The following is a 16,923-nucleotide window of genomic DNA, read 5'->3' on the forward strand; positions in this document are numbered from 1 at the left end:
AAACCTGCCACTAATACAAGCAGTGCTGAATCAGACTAAACCTCATGAGACTAATTTCTCTTATCTTCACAGAAATATCATGGGCTTATTACATTAGTAGCTGCAAGGTGTTTCAAAACCTCTAAATGGAAAACGGTGGGAAATTGAGAAAGTGAATAGAAGAGTTCATTTTAATACAAACAATCTGTGTATGAATTGTTTTGAACCATTTCATATCCCATCAGTAAGTCTCTGTGCTACTTTTTAGCCCTGCAAGTTTTTCCTCCCAGTTGAATCCTTAGCTTGGGACAGCTCAGTAGTTCAAAATTTAGTCTGGAATACCTAACAAGCAGGTATGCAGCTTTTTCTTAATACATCTTTGATTCCTCATGTGGAACATAGAAGTAAAAGTATCTGCTTTCTTTTAATGGCCTCAGAGCAACTGCATAAGCAATTTTAAAATCATGACTAATTTACTTGTGAATATTTTTTCTCAAATTTAGAAGCCATAAATTAATACAAATTGTAAATAAATAAGCTATAAATGAATGGGATTGGCCATTTACATTTGTAGATCTTCACATTTCACTTAAGTCACTGAAACTGTGAATTCAACCCAAGGATTTTTTCAGACCTTAACAAGCTAGAATATATAACTTTAAAATTACAAAGTTAAGGAACTAGGGAGTCAATATCTATTTAAGGATGTGTACCAGAAGCATATTGGAAGAAATAACTACTATATCTAGAAATGCAGTGTTGTATTTAAACTGATCACACTCAAGGTCACGTTGGATTTAGCTTCTTTAGCATGAAGAAAATATTCGTAACAAATAAGCATACTTAGCAAGGAAAGACAATTTGCTGTCAGTTTACAGAAGAAAAGTAGAAGTATTTTAAACTGGTATGTCATTCTAGGGATTATTTGCATTTTTATTACAGAAAATCTGGCCACCAGAAAAGTAGGTGGATTAGATCAGCATCCACAATCCTCTTCATAGTGCTGCATACTGATAAGATTTAAAATGTTAGAATATAAATCTGAAAATACTGTGTTTATTTCACTGCAATCTGCTGTGTTTCAATAACTGCAGTATAAAATAGAAGAAATCAAATAGGATCAGGGATACACTGGATATGAACTAGGGTTTGTCATAGCTAATGCCCTAGCTTAGTAGGTCCATAGAAAGTTCACAGCATTCTAGTCAAAGTACTTCCTATTCTGAACACAGTTTTGAGCTCTTGAAGGAAAAGCAGGAGCTCTGAGGCTGGTGGGTACAGACAAAGCTGATGGGTAGCTGTTGCCTTGGAAAGTGAGGGCCCAGCTGTAATACTTTCCACTTCAGTTCAAACTCATCAAAACTTGTCTGAGCTTGAAACTTCAAATGACTGATTGCAATAGGGGCAAAATGGCTTGTCCTCTGGTTTTCAGCTCAATCAAATGCTGAAAAGGGAGAGAAACAAAACACCTGAAACCCAGCCCTACCTCAAACCCCAGGAAGTATAGGATGAATGCAAGAAGGTCTATGGGATCCCCCCATGAGAATGAAATGGGGAAAAGAGAGATCTGGTGACAGTGGTGACTGCAGGGGGGGGACCTGGTGGGTGTGAAGCACACCAGCGTGTTGGTGTCCTGCCAACACAACTCTCCCTCTCATGGATATGAGCTGGCTCATGTGGAGCCCTTCAGGAGTCTCTGGACTTACAATACGAGCAGTCCATAACCCAGACAAGCCATCAGCAGCTGGTTGAGAGGCAATTATAGCTGATCCTGCTTTATGGCAAGAGGGCTGCATAACTCCCTGTGAGTTTCCTGACAATGTTTCTATAACTTTTGCACCATTGTGTATTCTGGCTGGAACTCACAAATGCCAGAGGTTGTTACAACAATCTCAAATAGTGCCCTATTACCTACTTATCAAATTAACCTATTTTTGATGCTGCATAGAAACTTTTATTCCAAGAAATCACACCAAATTTCCAGTATTTTTCCTAGCTCTTTCTAGACTTTAATTCTGATAAATATAACTGGCCATAAAAGCCACCTATCCCTACTGACTCAATTCCCTTCATGTTTATAATCACCTTCTCAGTTTCTGTGGATGACGACGTGGATGTGGGTTAGCAAAAATGTTTAGGACAACGTGAAAAGCTCTTCTGATTATAGCAACTTCATGTATGCCAAATTAAGAAGTTTGTTTTCTGGTATCTATCAAGCATGTTGAGGGAATCAGATTTTGCTAGTTCATCCATTAACCCTAGGAAGATAATGTTGCTTATGATAGCAAAACAGAGATATTTTCCCTGAGTAAATGTGTATTTCTATAAATTGTTTGAGCTTTTTTATTTCTCTTGATGGATAGTTAGCAGACAGTCTATCTGCTCAGCTTTTTAATATCTTGGATAGAACCATGTACAGTTTAGATACCATTTGCAAAGTCCATGTGTCTACAGTTGCTGGGGTATACTTACAGTGAGAGAATAAGGTAGTATAGGTCAGCATTCATAACATAACATAAGTCTATATTTGTTTTTGTAACATCTTAGGGCAAACCCCCACAGACAAGTGGTTTTTTCCAAGGATATTTAGGCCTTATTTAGGCCCTCATAACTGGGATTTTTTTCTGTTAATATTTTCTTATTCATGTCATGATAGGAATTGGCCTTCCATGGCTGATTTCAGTATATTAGCAATATCTATTTGCTAATCCCTGGAGTTTTTTTTCCTGTACATAATTAGAAATATGGTGATTCATATTGTAAACTGCTAAGTACCCTGAGAGATGTTGCAAATCTGGATTTTGTTGTAGGCTTCAGAAAATGTTAATACACCCATCTGACATTAGGAGATACTCAGCATCATGCAAGTTCATATACCTTCTCTTTCAGTCTGCAGGAAGACAAGTTCAGTAGATTTCCTGGTCAGGCTTGGCTGCAAGAAGCAAATGAAAGTAGCTGTGTACCCAGTGCTTTGAACAGCACGTACCTGTTCAAGTGTGACCCTGGAGTCTTAACTTCAGACACTTGGATGGGAGTTAAGGAAACAAGCAGGAAGGTAAGATGACTTGCTGGTAACAGAGGCAGTGATGCAGTCAGGAAGTGAACACAGCATCTCCTGCTTCTCAAAACATTCCTGCCTCACAAATTACCATCTCACATGAAAAATGATGGTGAGAAGAAACAGCCCTGAGGAGAAGAAAAGTCTCAGCAATAAGAAAGATGAGAAGGAGGATGGTTTGATTAGTTCAGACTCATAGAGAACAGGCAGACAAGAAAATTTTTCTCAAACCAGGGGGATAGATGGTTTGGATGTAGTTATGGGGAATAGCATCCTATCATTGGTAGGAACTTGCAATAAATTAGCAGTTTCTTAGACATTAAAATTCTGTCACTTCTTAATGATAAAAAAATAAAACCACAAGATATTATCAGTATAATTCTCCCAGTCCTTCCCTCTTAATATATATGGGATTAATGTCAACAGCCATGTCAATGCCATCCCTTTTAAATCAGAAGGGTTCTTCTCTCAATGTCCAGGTCATCATTGCTTTTGAGCTGAAGCAGACTCCCATTAAGGAGAGATCCCCCATAAGGAAATGCCTTATTTTTGGGATTATGTTAAAGCAAACATTCCCATCTCCTTTCCTAGTTAGTTGATCTAGCCCCCAGAGCTGATTACAGCCTTTTATAACCTGCCCCCACAGTAACTAGGTTCTAGAGCATGTAGGTAGATTTTAGCATGATAGTGAGTTTAGTTATGAACATTTTGCAAGGTTTAATATAATTAATATATTCTCTTCAGTGCCTATCTGTTTTTTTTCCCTCTCTCTTCACTTTTCTATTATTAAAAAAATCTTTTTTTTTTCTTCAGAAAGAAAGATACAAAGAGTTTAGGTTAGAAGTTTGAAAAAAAAAGGTAATCAACTCTCACAAGCTCATCATTGAATTCTACCAGAAACACTGCTACAGGGGTCCTGTTACCTTATGGCAGTGAAGCTGTTTGAGTTTTCATGCTTAGTAGTAAGGAGAAAGATTTGCTGTAATGCTCTGTCTGCTTAACTCTTAACAGCCATGCAGAGTAGGAGTAAAAAGGTATTCTTTATTGCCCTGCTGATTTGGTTCTGTGGGCGGTTTTTCATTACTAGATTTGCAAGCAGCAAGCAGGTCACACTTGTGACTATTGTACAGGCTGTATACAGCTTTTTCACCCTCTGTCTCAGCTACAGTCCACCTTGGGGAAGTGTAGCACTGTTACTGTACTGATGTGCATTTTGGAAATGTTTTCTCAGCCTTCAGCTGGATCTTGTGCTCATACTGAGACTAGAGTGGTGTTCCAGTCCTATTGACATACTAGTCTTTGTAGTAGATTTTATGAGGATAAAACCATGGATACTGTCTCAGGAACTTGAGCAGGCAATCATGAAGAGGACAACAATCTGCAGTTCCCTTGACTTACATGAAATAGACTCAGAACAGCTGGCAGTGGGATGTAAAATGTCCATGTCCTCTCTACACAATTCTGTCTATATATCCAGCATCAAGGCAGGGCAAAAGCATCTTGAATCACCTTTCTTTCCTTGGTCATCCAATATTACTTTCAGAAGGTCAAGGTGCCAACACATTATTTTTTTAATAACTTTTTCTTATCTCTCAAATTACAGAGAGACTTTGGTGGGGATTTTGTTTCTTTGCTTAGTTTTGTCTTGGTTTTTTTGATTGTTTGTTTGTTTTCATTTATACAAGAAAGCGTGGTCCTTGATTCAGCTTAAGTGATGCAATTAGGTTTAGATCATGCTTTACAGAGAACCTTTTGGAATTAACACAAACAAACTATGCAAATGGGCTCTTCTAATTCTTAAACTTCTGTGGGTATTCATTCTCAATATAACAATTCTGAGACACAACTTTAAAAATATGAAAAGATAAAGTATTTTAAATTCTTGAGTTGAAGCTTAAAAAACCTGCAATTATGCAGTATGCAGTATTTCAAGTCCACCTGGGTATTTATATTACTAATTATTCCATAATACCTTTGATATTTTACATTTGTTGTAAGAAAAGGATTTTAAAAAAAATTACAAAATAGGCAAAGAAAAGTGAAAATTATCACAAGGAATACTCCTTGGACATTCATTATTCTCTATGTATCAATTAACTTTTCCAGATCACCCTGAATAATTCAGACAGACATCTTATTTTATATTCAATTCTTTGTCTTTTTGCTACTAAAATGCAATTTTTAGTAAGTGAGATTTAAAGCCTGAGAGAGACAAAAAGAGTTTGGTTTAACTATAACTGATGAACACATTTTTAGTAGAAAAATCTTAATTTATCTCACTCCTGAAATCCATTGAGACTAACATTCTAACAAGAACTGTATGCATGTAACTAAAGAACAGAACACCTAGGGAAGCTGGTAAAAATGCTCTAATTAACTTCATGAAGTTCTGCCTAATAATTACTTATGTGAAATACATGTAACTTTATTAAACTACAATTCTGATTTCCCCTTTCTTTTTTTGTTTTTGGTAGGCAGAGAAGGAATGTACAAATCTGGAATGCTTACTTTCATTCTAAATCTAACTACTCTCATAATTTTTGTACATATGTATTAATAATTTAGCTGGACTGTAACCATGACAATATTGATAGCATATGTAGAATAAATAGGAAACAAGACTACTTACCCAGGAAACGTCAACACATAGAACATTATAAGAACATTTGAAATTCTCAGATATGAACAAGCCATTAGTTATTTATAATGTTTCTTATATTGTAAGGTATTACAGGTTAATTTTTTTAAGTTGTTTTCCCCTGTTATACATTTGTCTATCAATAGTCTCAACCATTTCACAGTCGTGACATGTAAAAGGTTAAACTTGACAGTTGTCCTTTAGATTATATTGCTTTAAATGCCAAAGTGTGTCTTTCTATTTAAACCTTCTGCTGGGGAAAATATTAATTGAGGAATAGTGTTCACTATTCAATGTGGAAATATTAGATTACATTGCAACCATATTATCTGAAATTACTGTTTGGAGTTCAAATCAGAGCAATCAGGTGCTCTGTCTTTTGCAAAGCTTCCCATTAATTCCAAAATACTATTTTATTTCTGCCTGTTTTCTCAGTTACTTTCCTGTTTCATTCTTCACAGCTTTCATTCATTGGAATCAATACCAAGCTGCACTAGGGCTATGAAATGAGCCTTTTCAACAATTTGGGGACACTGCAGACAATGCCTGTCACCTATTGTGACATGTATTTCAGATGAGTGAGATGAAAGCTCAAGTTCTACCATGTGCTGGCAGTTTCTGTCAGGTGGGACAGGTTATTGATGACCTTTACTGCTGGATAATACCTAAAGGAAATCAGAAACTGTCAATATGTTTGGTGAAGAGGGGCAGAGAAATGGTTCTTTGGTAGTCCTAGGACTCCATTTAGGTGTATTTTTCTGCTTATTTCACAGCTACAATGTGTGCAGAACACTTCCTTTCTCTTTATTACTATTGTTAGAAACACAATAAAATCATCAGTATCTTTAAAAATAACACTGAAGTGGCCAATGTTAATGTTAGTCAAAGGGCTGTTTCTATGTCTTCATATATTTGTAGGTCTTCCTTCAGGATATATGAGGGTTAAAACTGTACCATTAAAATATTCCAAATACATAAACTTTAATATCAGCAATTACAAATGAATATAATCTCAAGCTAATATAAGAAAAAGGTAATTTCTATAGGCCACTAACTAATGCTGAACTTCTAGAATGGTGATTTTCTGTCAGAATTGCATGTTAGTTTAACCTCTGTGTTGCTTTAAATGCAATTAGAGCCAGGGCTGGTGAAGGAAGGGAGTGGCGGTGGTGGAAGAGAAGGGCTGGACATTTGCATCATTTGAGCAAGATGTGACAGGGAAGCTGGTACCTGGCAATTTTTTCCTGTTTGGGTAGTACAGCCACCTTCACACTTTGGGGCACCACTGGTCCCTAATCTCATCTGTCAGGTACTGGGACCTTTGGAGACAACACTTCCAAATCCATCTTTAGCTGGAATTCCGCTAAGAAATTCCTAAGGCCTAAGGAAAGCCTTACTAAATGCAAACAAAATTTCTCTGAGATACAGGTACATTTGCATGGGTAAAAAGCTCTTTACCTTAATTCTTCTCTTCTGCTCTTCTTTCTTCTAGCCTTCTCCCTCCTTGATTTCTTTATCTTCCTTGTCTCTCTTTGCTATCTGCTTCAATTCTTCTCTTCTCTTCTCTTTCTTCTCTTCTCTTCTCTTCTTTTCTCCTTCTCTTCCTTCTCTTCTCTTTCTTCTCTTCTCTTCTCTCTTCTCTTCTCTTCTCTTCTCTTCTCTTCTCTTTCTTCTTCTCTTCTCTTCTCTTCTTCTTCTCTCTCTTCTCTTCTCTTCCTTCTCTCTCTTCTCTTCTCTCTCCTCTCTCTCTCTCTCTCTCCTCTCCTCTCCTTCTCTCTCTCTCTCCTTCTCTCTCTCTCTTCTCCTCTCCTCTCCTCTCCTCTCCTCTCCTTCTCTCCTCTCCTCTCCTCTCCTCTCCTCTCCTCTCCTCTCCTCTCCTCTCCTCTCTCTCCTCCTCCTCTCCTCTCTCTCTTCTCCTCTCCTCTCCTCTCCTCTCCTCTCCTCTCCTCTCCTCTCCTCCTCTTTTTCTTTCTCTTATTTTTTTGTCATAAATGTTAACTGTTATAAAGAGATTTGTGATAGGCAAGTTTAAAAGCACACATTTTCTACAGATTTCACAGAACTGCAGCTATCTCTAGTCACACAGTCCTGTGAAATTGAAATGGAATTGATAAAACTCATAAAAAGATTTCTGTGTTTTGTGTATTTAACAGAGCTAATTTATTATTTGAATTAACTCTGTTATGTTATGTATAATTTACCCCAAAGATTTCTGGAATTATTTAAAGTAGTGTCTAAAAGTGTAACCTTAGTAAATAAATTGAGGCATTGGGCAAAGGATGTAGTAGTAAGTGAGAGAAGAACAGTAGCTCACAAGAGAGGCTGAAGTTCCTATATCCAACATTCTCTGGCACAAAATACATGCCACAAAAAATAGGTAGAGAGCGAATGTTGACATTTGGCAGAATTGGTGGTTAATAGCTAAATTCTACAATAATTTATCCATATCATATTAGTCAACAAGAGCATATTCTGTCTGGGAAAAAATGGTATTTTATGACATGCATTAAAATTCAGTATTAATTAAAATAATTTGTTCAAATACCACTTTTTGTATGAAGAACATTTTGTAACAGATAATATAATTAAATTATCCAGATTCTTGGAAATAGAAGCATATGTGCTCAACAGATGACGTTTTTTAGCTCAAGTCTCTTCTTTTTATACAAAAGCAAACAACAGCAAAATGTAGTAACATCTTTTCCAGTACAGAAGGTATGGCAACAATGATAATACTATGTCTCAGTGACCATTAACCTCCATCAGCAAAAATTAGCTGGAAATGTAAGGACAATGTGACAATTTTTATATCCCAGCAAGGCAGATGAGAAAGCTGAACATCTTTACATGTATCCAAGTTGCTCTACATGATCACATGGATCCTTGACAAGCCAACCGTTATGAAATTCAGTCAGAAAACAGAAAATGAATTATTCAACACAATCTGAAAGAATTTGTCTTTGAAGGGTGACACTCATTTCTGCTGCATTACACAAAGAACCTTGCTTGGGGGGCAGAGACTCTGAAGTGGCTTTTTGGTGGTTTTCTTCTGTTTATTTTTGGGCTTTGGTTTGTGGCAATTTTTTATTCAGCTGTCAAAGCAATTACACAGACAATAAAGCCATTTGAGCATTTTTATTTCTCGTTGTCAACATGAAAATCTGTAAAATTGAATGGAACCCAATTAATCCACATTGGGAAAATCCTATTTTTGATTGTCCAATGCTGAAATATTTTGTTAGCTTTTAGTCATTAGTTTACCATTTAGGACACTAAAGTATCTTGGTTTTTAGGTACACACTGATAAAAGTCAGGGAGATGGACACTTAGATTTCTAATTTATTAGAAATTAGTATTTATAATAAATACTAATGTTATTAGTGTCAGGGCTTTTCCTCATATCAGCCCAGGAAGGGGGGAAGTGTTAAGGAGATCTTTTCTCTACCTGAGAGGACTAAAATCTGTATTATCCTCCTTCTTGAAGAGCATGGCTCTGGGCAGATCCTCATTCTCTTTAGGAGGGGATGCTTCCACTTTGTATGAAAGCACAGCACTGAGCCCAGATGTTTCATGTCTTTTCCAGCCACCAACCACTATATTTTCTCTATATGTCTTTTTCTGATAGGCCTCTCATGATGGACAGTACCAGTTACAGCATGGAGAAAGCCTCAGTCACAGCGTACTAGGAAACAGTGAGGAGTTAGTGCCACGCTTGAGTACCACTAGTTCAGAACTTCTCAAGAAGCTGGAGAGCAGCATGCATCTTGCTTTCTCATCTGAATGATGTAGCCCTTCTTTTCTTTGCCTTTTCTGTCACATACATAAACAAAATTATGTTGAAACAATCCATTACGTAGATATGTCAATTACTACTTTTTGATATTTTAAAAATTATTCTGCTAATATTGCTTGGCAAATTTGAACCAAACTAGTGACCATTTTCTGTATGCTTTAGTGACATCCTCCCAAAATGTTATTAACATATAATGTCAGTTCCTTTGCAGCAAAGCCACTACAAGAAGTCTAAAAACACTCTGGATGATAGTAAACAAGACTTTAACAAAATATTACAGAAACGTTAAAACAGAAAAGGGAACTCTACAAATAAAAAACTGTACTGCATTACACTCCTACTATCCAGGGAAAACCATTTCCATTGGAATACTTACAGAATTATTGCCACCCAGAATAAATCAGGAATTCATAACACTTCATTTCTATTTCTGCCTTCTTAAGAAAAAAATGATCATTCAGATAATCTTGCTTGATATAATTGTTTCAAGTTACTCATAGACATGATAATTTATTCAATGAAGTCTGATTTCTTGCTGTTTTGGTAATAATTTGATCCCATTTCAGTACTCTATTCTCTTGTGCCAGTCAGGCCTCCTTTACAGCAGTCTTCTCTTTTCCTCACATATATTGGGTAAACCAAGCTGTAATGCAGTTTCCTAAGCTCTGAATGTCATGCTGTCCTCTTTAGCTCTTTGAAGGACATGGTGATCTTACAGAAAGAACTTTACCCAGAATTAAAGAAGAGTAAACTAGGAGTCTGCTTATACATATTTTAAATTAAATACTGCTGCCATAACTTTTTCACACCTTCCCACCTGAAGCCTTTTCTCGCAACTAATTTGGTCTCAAATAGAATCAGCAACCGGTTGAGAACTTTCTCTAAGAATAGACACTTCAAATGGTCACACTTTAGGCAAAACCACCTAATTTTCTTTCTTTATATTTTTTAATATATGTAATTTTATATATGCCATTTAGCAACAAGAGAGGGAGAACTTGATAATACAATTTTTGGGAGAAATAGATCAAAACTGCCATCAGAAGACATGGGAGTTTTATGTGTGATTGCTGCTCCTAGACCCTGATGAATCCTGTGAGGGGCCCTTGGACTGGGCCCACTGATCATTCTGTGAGAATACAACCCCTCTTTCTCCCTACAAGAACAATACAGTGGAAAATCTGCTAAGACCTTGCCATGAAATTTCCATCCCCCCTGAAAGATTTTCCAATACAGGATTAATGTGGACAGTTAATGGCTTCTTAGCTGAGCTTTAACTTAGGTTCAAAAGAATAGGAATACTCTCTTGGGTGGAATAGCAGGCTACTGGAGGATATGAAATATTTCCTCAATGGAGGCATTTACCAAAGCCTCTGTAAGACTTCCATGAATCTGTGAAAGCCAAGCCTTCTGAATATTCTCATGTTAATTTATATAGATGTTTTTAAAAAGGAGTCATGGAATCCCATACCTCATATACATTAATTTTCCATCCAGCAGAATAACTTTGGCCATCTTGCACTTCAATGAAAACCTCCTCTGTAAGTTGAGTGTTACTGAATAATGGAAAGTTTCATTTCCAAAATATAATAAAATTGCAGGAATAGTGAAGGAAGTGAACATTACTTGCACTTATGGTACACTCATTTATGACTTTATGAATATGAATTTGTGGTTTTCTTTTATGCTGTTGTTTTGTATAAATGAAATCTACCACAGCATTTAAAACTGGATTAAAATGTTTCTTTTGTTTCTGCTTTTGAGCCTTTTACAAAATAATTATGTTTTAATGTTAGTATTATAAATGTTTATGCATGGGCCTAGTCCAATTACCTCAACTTGGTGGAAAGATCCCTTTGATGTTGATGGGAGTGGGATCAGGCAAATACATTAGTATACAAAATTGTTAATCATCCATAAATCAACAAAGATATTCCTGTCATCTGATTTTCCAATGTAGTTACATTACCTAAATCAAGTAGTTCCATAAACAGTGGAATTAATGAAGCTTTATTTTTACATGATTTTTTTTCTGAGGGTGAATTTCCATGCGGATTCTCCTATGCCTAACCATGATTGCACTCATACTGCAGCCTTTGCTGCCAGGACAGCAATGTCTGTATCCCCTCGACCTTTGCGGCCAGTTATTTTCATGAGACTTGTAGGAAATGTATACAGAAGAGTCTTTCAGCTCCCTGTTGAATTTGGGCAGAAGTACCTAACAGATTTTCCAGGGGCTGGCAGATAGGCAACATGAAAGCTTACAAATGCTATAGCTGCAAGCCATATTCCTGGGGAAACAGGACTAAAAGTAAAGGAATGCACACACTGGACTTTGTATTGTCAGACTTTGATAATATGCTAAAGGAATGGTTAATAAGAAACCACAAATGTAGACTTAAAAGGAACAAGAAGTAATTTAAGTTTTAATAAGCAACACAGGAAGCCTGGTTATCCCCGTAAGCACAGCTCAGCATTACACAACCTCGTGACTTCCCAGGGGAGGCATCTTGTTCCACTGAGACCCCAATGCCTCCCGGAGCTTCCCAGCATACAGTTGGTATTTGAAATATTTATGGTACTGCTACATGCCTTTGGGAGCAGTTGACTCCACCAAGAATGAAGACTTTCTTTATAAGCCAGAACAGGATGGGAACAGACCTTGGCTTGGTTCCCTCTGCCCTTTGGTAAGCAAAATAGGGAATGATTTTACTTAATTTCTGGGGAATGCACTCTTAAGAATGAGGAAAGAGTCCTTAAACCAGCTAGAAGAGGGAAATGAAGAATTCGTAGTGTCAGACCTTATAGTCTTTTCTTCATTCTTCCTCATTCTTTCCATCTTTCTAGTCTCCATTTTCAAAAAGTCTGCTGCAGAAGTAATAGGATGTGTACTGACCACTGGAATTGACCTTGCTTTAGTTTTTCTTGGAGGAAGTTGATCTTTAAATTAACTGATTAATAATCAATAATTGAGAATATATTATAACATTCCATAAATGTAAAAGCCTTAATTCCAACACATTTCCTCAATATGGAGTAGATACTTTTATGCTGCCTCCCTGGGGCCCAGATATGGGATATTTCCAGGAGGCTCCCTCAACTAATTCAGCCCTCTGATTATTACCCTCTGCTGGTTGTCCACATTGGCAGTGATGAGGTTGATAAGAAAAGTACCAGGATAATTAAAACAGGCTTCAAGGCTTGGGTTGATTGGTTGACGGGACAGGAGCGCAGGTGGCATTCTGCTCACTTCCTTTAGTAGCAAGGATGGATGATCAAAGGAACAGGAAAACCCATGTTATCGATAAATGTCTAAAGGGCTGGTGTCCATCAGCACAATTTTGGGAACAGAATAGACCCCTGTAATCCAGGATGATGCAACTAGTGATCTTTTGAGCCACTTGGATGCTCACAAGTTTATGGGATCAGTTGAGATCCATCCCAGGGTGATGAGGGAACTGGCAGATGAGTTCACCAAGCCACTCTCCATCATTTATCATCTGTCCTGAATCACTGTAGAGGCCCCAGATGACTGGAAGCTGCCCAGTGTGATGCGCATCCATAAGAAGGGCTGAAAGGAGGATCTGGGAAACTACAGGCCTGTCAGCCTGACCTTGGTGCCTGGCAAGGTTATGGAACAGATCATCTTGAGTGCCATTACACGGCACTTACAGGGTGGCTGGAGGTCAGACCAGCATGAGTTTAGGAGGGGCAGGCCATGCTTGACCATCCTGATCTCCTTTTATGATCAGGTGACCCACCTGGTAGATGCAGGAAAGGCTGTGGATGTTGTCTACCTGGACAACTGGCAGCCCATAGCTTGGACAGGTGCACTCTTTGCTGGGTTAAGAACTGGCTGATGGCTGGGCCCAGAGAGTGGTGGGGACTGGTGCTGCATCCAGCTGGTGTCTGGTCACTAGTTGTGTACCCCAAGGACTGGGCCCAGTCCTGTTTAATATCGTTAATGATGATCTAGATGAGGGGATTGAGCTCACCATTAGCAAGTTTGCAGATGACACCAAGTTGGGTGCAAGTGTTGATCTGCTGGAGGGTAGGAGGGCTCTGTAGAGGGACCTGGACAGACAGGATAAATAGGTTGAATCCAACAATATGAGGTTTAACAATACTAAGTGCCAGGTCTTGCAGTTTTTCCCCAAACAAACACAATTGGTTGGGGACAGAGTGGCTGGACAGCAGCCAGGCAGAGAGGGACCTGAGGGTACTGATTGACAGCAGGATGGACATGAGCTAGCAGTGTGCTCAGGTGGCCAGGAAGGCCAATGGCATCCTGGCCAGTACCAGCAATAGCACAGCCAGCAGGAGCAGGGAAGCAGTTCTTCCCCTGCACTCAGCACTGGCTAGGCCATAACCAGAGTCCTGTGTCCAGTTCTGACCCCTCACTTTAGGAAGGATGTTGACATGCAGAAGTATGTCCAGAGAAGGGCAATGGAGCTGGGCAATGATCTGGAACACAGGTTCTATAAGGAGCAGCTGAGGGAGCTGGGGGTGTTCAATCAGTGGGCTCAGGGGAGATCTCATCCCTCTCTACAACTCCATGAAAGGAGGGTGTAGCCAGGTGGGGGTTGGTCTCTTCTCCCAGCCAACCAGCGACAGGACAAGAGGACACAGTCTTAACCTGTGCCAGAGGAAGTTTAGGTTGGGTATTAGGGAGAAGTCCTTCACAGAAGCAGTGACTGGACATTGAAATGGGCCGTCCAGGTGGGTGGAACAGAGGATTCACATTTACTATTTGTTCCAAGCAGTTATTTTTTAACTTAATTCAGAAGAAAAATAATGAACGAAAGGTAAAGAAGTGTCTCTGCAAATGTTCAGTCATCTCCTCTTCTCAAAAAATCACTATTTATTAGAACTCTACCATTGCCACAAGTGAACATGCCAATCTAAGGAACATCCAGACAGAATTGTCTAAATTATAAACCTTTGAGGATATAATTTCTATATCTTCAGTAGAGTTTTTTAAAGATATACTGATAAAGGTCTCATACTGATAAAGGTCTCAAAACTTCTCATTTGCTCTTCCTGACTAAACACTTCAAGTGGGTGTCATTAATTTTGTGCACATAACATGTTGTGTAACCTTCATTTGGCTAATTTATATGCCTAATTTACACCATATTCCTCTCTGCCATTTAGAGTTTGAGATAGATGGTGAATGAAGCAAAAGAGACAGAGAGAAGAAAAACATTTTCTCTTTTACTTAGTTTTACCAAAGTGAGATCTGCAAAAGCTTTACTTTGCCAGGAGCTTTTGTGTACTGCAGAACAAGACTGTTACAGTGCATATGTTCAAGTAGGTCAAATCAAAGTTCTTTAATTCATTACATTTTATAATTTTCCTACTTCAGTGTAGGAAATTTTAAGACAATTTTTATTTGAAATCAAGTGCATCGCTTTAAAAAGTATTCAGTTAACAGACCATAATTTACCTGTGACATGCATTAAAAGGTTAATCCATTGTTGTTCTTTAAAAATGTGAGAACTCATGGTGCTCCAGGGAAATGATTTGTATCCCACTGGATGCTCAAGAGAGTCATTTTTCAAAACTCTGTGTGTGTCAGTATTTTTCTTGCAAATGTTTTTTGGGTCATAAAATGTAACATGGAGAATGTTATATCCTGAATAGGTGGTTTATTGTTCATTTAGTAGTGTATCATCTTATGAAACTGTTGCCTTATTTTTGGGACTGTATATCCATCCTGTTGCAGACTTCCTCCGAAAATATTTTTTGTGGGGGTTTTTTCACAAGATGAATGTTCAAAAAGTTTGAAATCAATACCCCATGCTTTTCCATGTAGGTGGTATCCAAAAAATCTCTTCCAAATATAGCTATGTGTTTTGTAGCACCTGTTTCACAAGTTCTTGGGTGCCTGCTCCCCTTATGGGTGAGTATTATCATTTACTCCAGTAGATAAAACATCTGGTCCAGCTTTTGTTGATAGTCCCACACAACATCAACAGCTGTATTACTAGAAGAAAATAACATCAGATGAGGACAACATACTGGCCCACAAGTCCTTCTTGTCTTAATCCTTTGACTATTTCTATTAGACTTTGGAATTTACTACTCTGGGTAAAGTGGGGAGGATGCAAAAGCTATACTTCCCTGTGTGATTCTGGTAAAAACAACAGGATACAGAGAAAGGATTACCCAGTATACCTTTCAAAGACGCCTTATGCAATCCTCAGCAATTTTTTTTCCATCTTTTGTACCATATAATGAAGCTGACTTGGGAAGGAAAGGGCAGCCAGTGAGCCTCTACAGTCTACCTCTGCCACTGTGGAGGACAGAGCAGCTCAGGTCTGCACTGGGGAGGGCTTCATGTGCCGTGGCCTTGTGTGGCTGTGAAAGATCTATCCCTAGCCACTGACAGTATTCTGAGCAGCAGCATTTGAGGCTTAGCAAGCAAGCATTTTAATGGAGCACTGCAAAACTTATAGAGGCCAGGCCTGCACACATGAATGTTTGTGTTGTCTATTGTGACAGCTTACGAGGTCAGAAGAGTTTATGTGTAAATTCTTAGTTAGAAGTCTTGTCTTCGGCTTACAAAACGCCCACAAGTGCAATGGTGGGTACAAATTAGGCTTCCTGATTTTTTTATTACTGTATTTCACAATAAGTGTATATTACATCCCTGGGAAAACTCTGATTTATGAGACCTTTGAGGTTTAAGTTTTAAGATTATTTTAGCTTAGCAGAACAGAATACAAATTTTTTGCATATTTGACAAACAGGGACAGGAATTTAAACTTCGCTGGTACATACTTGATCATCATTGAAAAGACTGACAGTCTTTACTATTTAAAGGAAAATTGCCCTAACAATTACCAGTGACCCTGCATTTGTCTCCTATTGTTTAAATTAAAAATAAATATAAGGATTGTAGAATTTTCATGAAATATTTTAAAGTACTTTATAGAAGAGGTCAAGATAATAATAGTAGAAAAAGAGAAAGAGCAAGAAACAAAGGAAAAGAGGAATATAACCCCCCCAATATTTTTCTCAGTGTTGCCAGGTAGGTAACCAAAGTAGATCATGCTCCCACTATGGGACATGAAGGGGCAAAAAGGCAGTCCTGTGTTGATCTTGCTTTGCAGCCCAGTGCAAAGCTAAAAACTGGACAGTCTTAGCTTCTCCTTTGGAGGAGGGAAGCAACACATTCTATCTCTTTCTTCCCCTTGGATCTCAGGATGAAAACCTGGGAAAAGTGCTCTGTATTCACTTTTTAAAAGCATAGTCTAGTCCTCAACATATGGTCTAAAAGGAAAATATTTTGCTGAACTTAATATCTGCTTCTCAGGTAAAGTTACTTTACTACTTTTTCTGCAACTTAAAAATGTAAATAAATTCTTAATGTTCAATGTACAGCCATTATTTACTATTAAGATTCCTGTATGCTTGAACTGGTGGTAATTTTTTTCCAGTATTATGAATCTT

The sequence above is a fragment of the Zonotrichia leucophrys genome, chromosome 3, assembly GCF_028769735.1.
Source record: "Zonotrichia leucophrys gambelii isolate GWCS_2022_RI chromosome 3, RI_Zleu_2.0, whole genome shotgun sequence".
NCBI lineage: Eukaryota > Metazoa > Chordata > Aves > Passeriformes > Passerellidae > Zonotrichia > Zonotrichia leucophrys.